This window comes from Panthera pardus, unplaced genomic scaffold (assembly GCF_024362965.1).
Source record: "Panthera pardus isolate Hobbes unplaced genomic scaffold, ASM2436296v1 HiC_scaffold_27, whole genome shotgun sequence".
NCBI lineage: Eukaryota > Metazoa > Chordata > Mammalia > Carnivora > Felidae > Panthera > Panthera pardus.
In genome coordinates, this window is record NW_026526843.1 from 26,178,731 (window position 1) to 26,191,288 (window position 12,558).

A 12,558-nucleotide genomic window follows, 5' to 3' on the forward strand; every position below is an offset into this window, starting at 1 on the left:
GGGCCACCCATGGGGGGGGGGGGTCTCCGTGGAGGCCCCGAGGGAGAGTTGGGCGAGGGAAGGAAGAGAAAATCTTCAGCGAGGGTAGTCGAAAAGAAGAGTCGTGCAGTAGAAAGCCACTCTAGGAGTAGGAGGTAGGGAGGAAGGGGGGCTGGAAGTTCCTTGGTAGTGTTGAGGTGGCCACTTGGGGGGAGAAGGCAGAAAGAAGGGTTGGGGGTTACGCGGGGACGGGGAGGCTTCTCCCCGTCTTGACTTGGCCACCCGCTCCATGGCTGGCCCCGCTGGGGGCAAAGGGAGTAGAGGGGAAATTAAGTGGCAACAGAGTGCCCATTCTCTTTCCCTCCCAACTCTTCTCTCGCGCCCTGCTTCAACCATACACACCTCACGGTGGGCCCCGCGCCCTCCGGGTGCCCCTCCAAACTTCTAGAAGCTTCGCCTCCGCCATTTTATAACTTACCTCCCCCCTCAGCGTACACAGAGGCAGCAACGAGACTGTTCGCCTCCCCCACTCCTCCTTCCTTCTTTCTCAGGCCGGGGGCTTCTTCACCCCTGGGCTGGTACAAGATATTTTCCCCTTCCTCTTCTTTACACCCTCGAATTCTACTCAGGGACGGAAGCTCCCGCGGTTCTAGAGCGGTGGGGGGTTTTGAAAGTGGCGGTCGGATCCGGCGGGTTTTTTTTTTTTCTTTTTTTTTTTTCTTTTTTTTTTTTTTTTTTTTTTTTTTTTTTTTTTGGTGGCGCTTCGGATTGTTTGGGGTGTTTCGCTCTTCGGCGACTTGGAGGCGAATGGAACGCGCAGGGCGCCATCTGTCGGCCACGAACCCGCGCTCGGCTCCTGTTGGGAGGGAGCGGCATCTAGCGGCAGCGAGCTGGCACTGCAACGCTTGTCTCCCAGCGTCCTCCTCCCTATCAACGACCAATCGTGGCCGACTGCCTCCCGGGTTCAGCGTCTCCGACGCCGCCTGCAAACGAGGCGCCCGCAGGGGCGCGCCGCCGAGTGGGGTAAACAAGGTTCCGTGCCCGCGCCTGACTTACTCATTATTCGTTTGGCCGCGCTTCCGCCGCGGACCCGATCGCGCCGCGTTTCCTCTCTCTTTAATTTTGGGGGGTCGAAAGGAGGTCGTTAGGAATGTCCGGCAGAGCCCCGGGCCGTGGGAAATCGGAAACCGGGGTCGCGCGGGACTCGTCCCCCGGACTCCTGCGCCCCGAGCGCAGCCCGAGGTTGGCAGCCCAGCCGGGCATCACCCCTTCCCTGTGTCCCCTCCTCTGGCATGCCCCAGCGAGGGGCCTTCCGCCCTAGTTCCGGGACCTTCTTTTCCCACCGCGGTCCCTACCCCTTCCCACCGAAAGAAGTCTACTCGCGGAACTCTGGCACCTGATCCTAAGTGATTCAGGGGCTTCGCTTTTTGAGTTTCTGTTTTTGCTTTTTTGCTTCGGCTGTGGAGAGAAAGCGAGCCGATTTTTCACCGGGAAGACTTGACACTGGAGAAAAAAAAAAAATTTTTTTTTTTCTTTGCAGCCCACTATTCCCGTCTCCCAGAAAATGTGGTCTCTCCCCCTCTAGGGTCTAAGAGATTTAAGGAACTGGGCTACTAGGCTAGGCCGGGCGCTCGACCAATTTATTCTCGACTCTTGGGGCGGGGGTGGGGGGAGGAAACGGGACGGAGCGAAGTGGAGGGAAATCAAAAATTTGGGCTAAAGGAGTCGAGAGGGACCTGCCCGGTCTTTCCCCGTCCTCCCCCGCCTTCCCCGCTGATCCACTGTCTTCCTGGAAACGTGGGACAGGGCTGCCTCACGACTTTGTTAAGAATTTTGGTTCCTCCTTGTCCTGCCCTATCCCAAGGTGTTTGAAATGCGAAAGGAGCCCTTACGTTCCTTTGACCCCCCCCCCCCCCCCCCCCGTTAACTCCAGTCTTTATCACCCTTTTTATTTTTTTGTTTGTTTCGAATCCAGCGTCCCGGACCTTTGACCACCTAGAACTCTCTACGCTGGGGAGAAAAACTCAGGGAGGCCCTGTCCCCTCCGAAGCGCCGCTTTTCCTAGGACAGGAAGAAGTGACCTATTACCGTGTCTCCATTGCTGTTATAGAAGTTCCCAGGTTCCCACAATAGTGTGTAGTTAAAGGCACGTCGTTCCTCTTTCTTTTTAAAAAATTTTGGTTAGAGTATTCCTTTGATACTGAATTACCTTTTAGTTACAAGAAAAGGAATAAATGTAAATGTTACTGACAAATTTTCCAAATGAGAAATGACGAAAGCCTCGTGTAAATCGAGGAGATTTCACCCGATATCACCTTCAAAGCATTCCTAATGGAATATAATGATTAATTTCAGTCCTCAAAATATATTCCAACAGGCCTTAGTTTCTCTCCCATTCTGTGTGCTTACTGTTTTTTTTCTGCAACTTTAAAAAAGAGTTATGGTATATTTAATCAACTGAACAATAAAAGTTAAACAGAAACGTCTAAATATCAATAACAAATAAAATCCGAGACGTTTTTACTTACCTCTAAAGCTTTGGAGAGTGGAATACTATTCAAAATAAATTTCCATTTCATTTATAGACCATCTTTGGTAGAATGTTATACAGTTTTTAATAGATTCAAGTTATGGAATGATGCAGCTAGAACATTAAATAGGGAGTAGTGGAAAATTTACAGTTACATAAGTTAATGCAAAATTCCACTTAAAGTAATAGAAAAATTGGGCTCTGTACCAAATCATTTTACATTAATTTAGTTCAATTGTGCCAATTTACTATCAATTGATATTAAATTATTTCCTGTCTTAGTATTAGCTGAAAACTACTGATTTTCTGCTCCAAACGTCACATTTATAGTACATGGTGCAAACAGTTTTTCACCTATTTTGTAAATTCATATTCTTATTGTCTATGTAGCAACTGAGACTTTAAACAATTTTATACCTTGAAAAAACATTGAAAACTTCCTCTGTTTAGTAAACTTTCTTTCATCTTGTGAAAAATACCATTGAAGAAAACCAGTAACTAACTGGTATAACATCTGAAGAAAATTTTATAGCGAATTTGTACTGATGTTTGAGTGTTTCACAGTAGCCTCTTTTTTTCTAGAGCTTATTCACAAGAACATTTATTGAGCTTTCAATATGTACAGATTACAGTGCTGTGTGCCCCAGTCCTGTCCTAAGAAGTGAAATGTATTTCATAGGGTACCGAGAGACCAAAAAGGGAACCCTTTGAATTTGAGGACAAAGTGAGAAAATGCCACCAAATGAAATATGTAACTGATGTAAAATAAGCTTTAATCTAATTATTTGTAACATAGCCTTCATTAAAAAAAAAAAAAAGCTTTCCTCCATGAGATAATATTGTAATAGCAGAAACTTTCAGTGCTTGATGAGAAATAAGAAAAAGGAAAGTTGAATACTTAGAACATTTGATGCTATTTAAGGGACAAGACACTATTTGATGCAAAAATATTCTGGTCACTAGAAATGCATACCCCACGGGGTAGCAGAGATAATCTTCCTATCTTACCACAATCTAAATAAAGCATTCCACAGCTCTCTTTAACTCCATCTATACCAATGGAACAAGCTTCTGATTATAATTTAAATTTTCTAGATAGTCTCCTACTCTAGGCAGCATGTATATATACTCTGTATTTTCTAACACCATTCTAAATGTGAACTAAAATCCAGAAGCCTGAAGGTGAATAAATTTGAGCCCACAGAAATTTAAAATTATGTATAGCAAGGTACAATAAACAAAGTCAAAAGATAAAGTATGAGCAGACTATATTTGCTACATGAATGAGAAAGGCATGACACATATGAAGAACTTGCACAAATCAACAAGATAAAAATGGTCCAATAGAAAAGTGGAGAAAGGGGGCGCCTGGGTGGCTCGGCCAGTTGAGCATCCAGTTTCGGCTCAGCTCATGATCTCATGGTTCCTCGTGAGTTTGAGCCCCGCATCAGGCTTGCCGTCAGCGCAGAGCCTGCTTTGGATCCTCTGTTCCCCTCTCTCTCTGCCCCTCCCCGCGTGCGTGCTCTCTGTCTCAGAAAAAAATTCTTTTTTAATTTTGAAAAAATTTTTTAAAAAACGGGGAAAGAATATAAAGAGTCAACTTGCTGGAAAAGAAATGCAGATGACTGATAAATACATAAAACGGTGCCGAACTTCATCCGCCACTAAGACATGCAAACTAAATACCTACCAGGTTGGCAAAGATTAAAATTTTTTAAATTTTTTTAATGTCTATTTTTGAGAGAGACAGAGTGTGAATGGGGGAGGGGAGAGAGAGAGAAAGAGAGACACAAAATCTCAAACAGGCTCCAGGCTCTGAGCTGTCAGCACAGAGGCTGATGAGGGGCTCGAAGTCGGGAATGGCGAGATCATGACCTAGGTTGAAGTCGGACGCTTAACCGACTGAGTCACCCGGGTGCCCCAGAGATTAAAAGTTTTTGATAGTACTCAGTATTGGTGAAGCACTAAGAATTCTCACGTACCATTGGTGGGAATTGTTTAAAAACAAAATATCTCAGGGGCACCTGGGTGGCTCAGTTTGTTAAGCATCCGACTACAGCTCAGGTCATGATCTCACGGTTCTTGAGTTCCAGCCCAGAGTGGGGCTCCGTGCTGACAGCTCAGAGCCTGGAGCCTGCTTCAGATTCTGGGTCTCCCTCTCTCTCTACCCCTCCCCCGCTCGTTCTCTCTCTCTCTCTCTCTCTCTCTCTCTCTCTCTCTCCCCCTCTCCCCCTCCCTCCCTCTCAAAAATAAATAAGCATTAAAAAAGAAAGTATCCCAGGGGTGCCTGGGTGGGTCTGTGAGTTAAGCTTTCAACTCTGGATTGAGCCCCTCTTTGGGCTTTGTGCTGACAGCTGGAGCCTACTTGGGATTCTCTGTCTCCAGCTCTCTCTGCCGCTCCCCCGCTCATGCTCGCTCTCTCTCTCTTTCAAAATAAATAAACATTTTTTTTAAAAAGTATCTCATAGCATACAAGATGTAAAATTAACCTGCCATTTCTATTTCTAGGAATCTATCATACATAGATGCTTGTACAAATTACACAAAGATCTGTGTAGCTTTGTAATAAAGAGAAACTGAAAATAGAAATGGCATCATTTAAGGAAATTGGTTAAAGAAATTGTAATACACCTAGGGGCACCTGGCTGGCCCAGTCGGTGGAGCATGGGACTCTTGATCTCAGGGTCATGAGTTCAAGCCCCACGTTGAGTGTAGAGATCACATAAATGAATAAATAAATAAAAACTTTTAAAAATTTTAATGCTGGTAATAAAAGACAGTTCTGGCTAGTGGAAAGGTAATTACTCCATTGTAAATTAATAAATTGAGCTTCTAGGGGTGCCTGTGTGGCTCAGTTGGTTAAGCTTCCAACGTCCGCTCAGGTCATGATCTTGCAGTTGGTAGGTTTGAGCCCGGAGTTGGGCTCTGTGGTGACAGCTCAGAGCCTGGAGCCTGCCTCAGATTCTGTGTCTCCCTCTCTCTCTGCCCCTACTCCACTCTCTCTCTCTCTCTCTCTCTCTCTCTCTCTCTCTGTCTCTCTCTGTCTTTCTCTCAAAAATAAACAAACATTAAGAAATGTTTTTTAAAAATTTCTATCAATTGAATTTCTTGTTTATAAATCAGCTTTTTGTGAACTTTGATATAGTGATTTAATTTCTGAATTCCTTATCATAATCCCTGTATGAACTTGTATAAGATTAAGGGCCTGATACTTTGACACTCAGGAGTACACTATGGACCTGTGGCGTCAACAGGAAGTAGATATACCAATAAGCCTTTTCTAAAACGAATAGCTGGCACCTTCTAAGACATCTCAGATACCATATTATTGAATTTGCTGATTTTTTTTCACTTTGAATAACAGACAATATTTCCAGTATGAGTTCATGGAGCGGAAGCTGTGCCTGTATACAAAAGATTGATTGTCTCTCACATCCAACCCCTCCCATTTCTCATCTCATTCTACAGTAATAGGCCCACGTCCAGTTTCTTTTGCTTTCAACCCAATACTGATTAGAATACCACCTCACTTCCTACTTTTATGCTTACTTACTTCCTACATCCTTACTCCTTTACTTTAATTCATTCACTTGCATACTCTCTTATTGGCTCAGTTGGCCTACAACAATGCTCCTCAAACGTTAACGTGCTTGAGGATAATCTGGAGATCTTGCTAAAGTGCAAATTCTGATTCAGTAGGTTTGAGGTTAGGGTGGGACCCGAGATTCTGCATTTCTAACAAACTCGCAGGTCATGCCCAGCCCATGCTGCTGGTCTAAAGTCCGCACTTTGAGTGTGAGGGCCGGAGGAGCAAAGTACAAACTCTTTAGGGTAGTTTTCAGTGCCTTCCATAGTTTTATCCAAATCTCATCACTCATAACTGTGAACTCTGCTGGGGCGATGTCTGTATAGTCTCTGTTTATCCCCAGCACTCAGTATGTATGTGTGTTTGTGTGTGATATATATATATATACATTTTTTTTTTTTTTAAAAAATAGGCTCCACTCCCAACATGGGCTTGAATTCACGACCCTGAGATCAAGTTCTGTGCTGTAGGAACTGAGCCAGCCAGGCACCCCTCCAGGACCTAGTATAGAGCCTGAAACAGGATAGGTGCTCAAAAACTATTTGTTGAATGATTCGAGGAATGAATTAATAAACTAAACGACTACTCCCAGCTCATATACCATATATTCTAAGGGAACTAAATTACTTCCCATTTTCCTAGTACTTTCCCACCTCTGTACATTTGCTCACACTATTTTCTCTCCTTTCCTAAGATTTGCCCTACTCAAATACTCTCCATCCTTAAATGCCCAGTTTAAATGAGAAAATCTCCATGAAGCCTTATGTCCCAATATGGAAATAATCTCTCTCATTTTACAAGGCTTCCTCCTACCAGATTTCAAATGCCTTGCAAATAATCATAATAGTATTCACATTTTGTTCACATTTGCGATAACCACCACGCCTAGCACAAATGTTAGCCTATAGCAGAAAATCAATGTTTATTAAATTGAAACAGGAAAATAAAGAATTTTCCAGATCAGCACTATGTATTAGGACCTTTTGCGATGATGGAAATTTCTGTTATCTGGGCTGTCCAGTATGATACACACAAGTAGCTACTGAGCACTTGAAATGTGGCCAGTGTGACTGAAGAACCTCATTTTTCATTTTAATTAAAATATAAATGTAAATACCTATATGTGGCGAGTGGCTACATACGGGATAGTAGCTATCTGGACAATTTTAGTTACAACTGTTCTTCATTCAACAGTATTTACTGAGTACCTCCCATGTGCCAGACACAGAATAGGCTAGGGGCTGGAGACACAAAGATGAATAATTCATGGTGCTTGACCTCAAAGAGCTTGCAACCTGTTAAGAAAAGATAGTCAGGATCAAATAAATCCAATCAAGTGTTATAGGTGCTACTACAGAAGATTGACGAAATAGAATGTGTGTACAAAGGTGAATGTGGGCATGAGTTAGAAAAGGCTTTATAAGGAAGGTAAGAGTTGAAATTACATAGTGTTCATTAGGCAAACAAAAGATAAAGAGCTTTACTCTGGGAGGAGTGTGAACAAAGGCACAGAAAGTCACAAGAGAGAGCCCCTCTCCTCCTGGAACTACAAATCGTTTGGCTAACGACTCGGAAGTGGAGGGCAGAGAGCTCTGTTAAAAGGAGAGCTGGAGAAGTTTATGCTGGAGATGTATGCAGGATCCCGATCACAGGGGCCCCTTGGAATGCCCATGTAAAGGAGGGAGCTTGGTACCTATAGGCAACGGTGTGCCATGGACGCAACATGCTCAGTTTGACATTTTAGAAAGGCGTCTCTGGATGACGGATCGGAAAGGGATAGACAATCTAAAAGGTTGTAGCCAGGGTGCATGGGCACAAGGGCAACTGGCGCTGAGGATCCCAAACAGACCAAGTTCAGCACTTGCCTCTAACAAAATCCGAAGGCACTGGCGATGAAACTAGAAAGGAATCCATCTCAGTGAGGCCAACACCGGGAAGACAGTGGACTAATGTCTCCAAGACTGTCTCCAGTGCTGAAAATCCTTCCAGGTTCATATAAGGAAAATGTGAGACAAAGGTCAGTGGGTACGTGCAGGTGGGCAGGAAAGGTCAGGTCGATTGTTGTCTTGGGATTTAAGGGGTCTTGCTGGCGTCAGGGCAGTCCTTATTGCTTTAGGGGGTAATTTCAGTTCCCATCACGGGATGCTTTGCCCACCGGGTCTTTTGCCTGAGTTAAGAGATAAGCTGGAAAGAATTTAATCAATTAGAAAGTTTAAGGTCAAAATGGAGGTAGTTGAAGTCCTCTTTCAAGGTGATGAGGCTTAGACTAAGCAGTGGAAGTAAAAATGTATTCAGGGTTTAGACAGGGCACATGTGCTGCTTTTTGGCCTGAAAGAAGGTAATTACAGTGAACGTCTTTGTTTTGTCTTTATTTGATCATCCATTCAACTTTTTTTTTTTTTTTTTTTTTTGCATATAAAGACATAGCTTTCACTGAATGTCCAGATCTCCATGGAAGCAAAGTAGAAATTTAGTCTGAATATCTGGAAATTTCAAGGAAAAAACGACCTTCTGCCTTCTGCTTCAATCATTTGAGAAATACTAGCCAAAATAATCCATTCCTATCAGCAGCTAATTCTTTCATCACTTAATGCTGGCACTGGTCCTAGTTATTTGTATTAAGTAGTTAAACATGTCATAGGATTTGTTGTGCAGACAGATGACATTTGCATTATTTTTTGAGTGCCAGCATTTAAAAAACAACAACAGAAAAGACATCAAGGCACACGCAAACCTATCACTTCAGACCTATGGATTATTTTAAAGGCCCTGTTGTGATGCAGGATTTTTCAATATGTTCCAGAGACATTTATCAGTTGAAACCTATACACATTTGGGGCACCTCGGTGGCTCATTTGGTTAAGCGACTGACTTCGGCTCAGGTCATAATCTCACGGTTCGGTTCGTGGGTTTGAGCCCCACGTCCTGCTCAGTGCTGACAGTTTAGAGCCTGGAGCCTGCTTCAGATTCTGTCTCCCTCTCTCTGCCCCTCCCCCACTCAAGCTCTGTCTGTCTTTGTCTCTGTCTCTCTCTCTCAAAAATAAACATTAAAAAATGTTTTAAGGGGCGCCTGCGTGGCTCAGTTGGTTGAGCTTCGGCTCAGGTCATGATCTCAGGGTTCATGGGTTCCAGCCCCGCATAGGGCTCTGTGCTGACAGCTTGGAGCCTGGAGCCTGCTTCGGATTCTGTGTCTCCCTCTCTCTCTCTGCCCCTCCCCCAATCATGCTCTGTCTCTCTCTCTCTCTCTCAAAAATACACATTAAAAATTTTTTTTTTAATTTTTAATAAAAAAATAAACCTATACACATTAATTGATTACATTATTCATTTTGTTTGTTGTTCTGTGGAACTCCTTGGTGGATACTACTTTTTATAGAAATAGTACTGTAAGCAGAAGCATTCTTGTTAGCAGAATAACAGACACGCACCCAAGAATAAATATTTTTTAAAGTTCCTTTAAATGTTTATTTTTGAGAGAGAAAAGAGAGAGGCAGGGGGTGGGAGGAGGCAGAGAGAGGGAGAGACAGAGAACCCTAGCAGGCTCCACGTGGTCAGCACAGAGCACAACTCGGGACTCGAACTCATGAACCGTGAGATCATGGCCTGAGCTGAAACCAAAAGTCGGAGGCTTAACCGACTGAGACACCCAGGTGCCCCCAAAATAAATATATTTTTTACCTATTTCCATATACAGCTGGAAGTCATTTGGTTAAAATTAGCATTGCCCAGGACCTCCAATAAGACTGTCTCTTTTTTAAGACTCTCTTTTATTGGCACGCATGCAGGCTCATAAAGCTAAGACCATATTAATGACTAGGAAGGACACTACCATTAATAACAACAAAGACTATTCCTTGAATTTAAGTGCATTTGTTATTACTAACTACCAACATTAAGTAAAATTCAAACACCAGAACCACTGTAAGCACTTGATGTGTATCATTGGTAGCAAGTTTACTGTTGTTATATGTTGATAGCACTTCTAATGTTAGACACTAGAAATTAATGCTAGAACTCCTCGTGGAAAGATTAAGAGGTATGAAGAAAAGATGAAGGGAGAATTGCAAAGTGGAAGGAGAAACTTCTGAAAAAATACATCTTATCCCCAAAATGTAGACAACCCTGGATTAGATGGACCACACCCTTTTTTTAAACTATAATGGGTATTATTGGGACAACTGGCAAAATTTGAATAAGATCTATTTAGATTATATAATAATATTGTAACAATATTAATTTACCGATTTTGATAATTATACTGTAGTTATTGGGAGGTTGTCTTCATTTTTTTTTTCTTTTTAAGTAATCTCCACACCCAATGTGGGGCTCAAACTCACAACCCCAAGATCAAGAGTTGCATGCTTCACCGATGGAGGTGAAGAGGTGCCACAAGATGTCTTTATTCTTGAGAGATACACACTGCACTATGTAAGGGTAAAAGGGGCATTGTGTCAGCAACTTATACTCAAATGGGTCAGAAAGAAAGGTAAATATATTCCTTATATCCATGTTACATACTATGGTGGTGTGCTAGAGCCTGCTAGCACTGGCTCACAAGAGCTGAGTGTGCACATGTCTTCCCGACTTCAGTTCGTGACCTCACATTGGGATCTTGAAATCAGACACGGTGAGGGCATTTACGCCATGCAAATCAGCAAATGCGAGAGATCAGGGCTATTTTTCCCCCACGGAGAGCCAGTTGTTAAAACGTATTTGCCATGGATCAAAGTCAAAGATAATGTCCAGAGTCATGACTTTTTTGTGTGTTATAATTGATAGAATTAATTTAATTCTATTTTCCTTTTAACCTGAGTTGATACATTCAAAAAACCTAATGATGTTAAATCTCAACAATTATAGTAATGATAATATATTTTCATATGCCATCCTCTAATCATCTGAAAATACATTTCAAACATATCTACCCAGGAAAGTAGGTAAATATGTACATTATTCTAGTTTTGCAATTATTTATTGTACACTGTAAACTAAAAGCAATCACATCTAGCAGTAAAAACCGATTTAGTTATGCCCGAACACTGCCTCCCAAGCATCTGAATCCTTCACAGGACTTTGTGAAGCTTCGTGTTCTCCATAATGTCTCTCTTGAATACTACATTCCACATTGGTCCCTTCCTTACAGTTCATAGAGTTGTCTAGAAGATACGTAGAAGAGCATCCAGACTGACTCCTTCATTTTTCAGAGGAGGAACTGAAGAGTCAAGAGATCAATGTCCTCAGTATAACACAGGGTCCAGTGACAGAGCTAGGAGCAACACCCCAGTCCTCTCATTCTCCAAACCCTAGGCTATTTCTCTACACCACTGGGAACACACTTTCCAGACCACTTTTAGATACTGGATCATAGCCTTCTACTTGCTGGCCAAACTTAGTGTGCTTACTCATTTTGAGAATAGGGACATCTATCCAGCACAGTAGATAAGTCAAACTTGGTGCTCAATAGACATTTGATATATCCATTAGTTTGGAATGCCTTTCACACAGACTTTTTCTTTTTTTCAAAGATGCTTTTAGATTTATTTACGAAGCCATAAAACCTGACATATTTTCTTAGAGCTGTAAATGAAGAGCTGGCTACCAACAATGAAAGTAGACGGCTTGTTTCACAGAGGGTGGGACATCCAAATGTCTAGGAGCCAAATCATAAAATGAGATCAGCTTTGGAATCTCTACTGAGGTTTTATTCTTTCAGATTTAAATACGGTTTACAGAACACTTTGAGAATCCATTTAAAGTCACTTCACAAGGCAAAACATTATAGCCATTTAGATATTCTTAAAAGAGAAGCATATCAATTACTGGCACAAGAAAATGCAAGAAATAATGACTATCAGAAGTTGTTTGAAAAAAAAAAAAGGAAGTTGTCCCTATTTTTAAAAAAAAAATAACACTTCCCTACAATCTTCAGGATGAGAAAATGATAAAATTTGAATGAATTTTCAAAGGGACTACCAGATGAAACTTAATGAGGTTAGCAGTCTAAGATCCCAATCATCAGAGACATTTCAACTGGGGTCTTTATCCCTTTATGAGTTGTCCAAACATTCTTAAGGTTTACAGCCTACCATTCAGCAAGTTAAGGCCAATATAACACCCACTTGACCAATTCAGTCTCTTCCCAAGAAGAAATAACAAAATGGAGTTTGAAAAGACATTCATTAGTTACAACTGTTGTGACACAGACCTCAAAAACCTTTGAAGTATAATGACCTTTCAAGTACAATGATCAATCACTTTGCATGAAAAAATCGGATTTTATACAAAGCATAAGAAATGGCATGCTCTTTGATTGGAGGTCAGGTTCTACACTTTCAGTTTGCAGATTGCAGTGTGTGAAAATTAAAAGGCAATGAAAAAAACCAATAAGACCAGTATTTGCTGTCATGACATCATCACTTTAACCAGACTGTGATTTTGATGCTCAACAGGGCAGCTGCAAATG

General features: G+C 42.1%; 1 protein-coding gene and 1 long non-coding RNA gene across 5 annotated transcripts in view; one reads left to right on the plus strand and one right to left on the minus strand.

Annotated features, from left to right (window-relative positions):
• The window catches only part of STAG2 (stromal antigen 2), a 138,498-nt gene extending 137,883 nt beyond the window's left edge, over positions 1 to 615 (minus strand). The window contains exon 1 of one of the 4 annotated variants that reach the window (XM_019421805.2): positions 458 to 615. The gene's annotated coding sequence lies outside the window, so the exon portion shown is untranslated. Of the gene's footprint in view, positions 1 to 381; positions 404 to 457 lie in introns of those variants that run through there. The other 3 variants (XM_019421800.2, XM_019421806.2, XM_019421804.2) reach the window with 3 other exon arrangements.
• Positions 19 to 3,045, plus strand: LOC128773919 (uncharacterized). Its single transcript, XR_008418396.1, has 2 exons — positions 19 to 134; positions 1,955 to 3,045. It is a non-coding gene; the product is annotated as an uncharacterized LOC128773919 (long non-coding RNA).
• Positions 3,046 to 12,558: the final 9,513 nt, after the last annotated feature.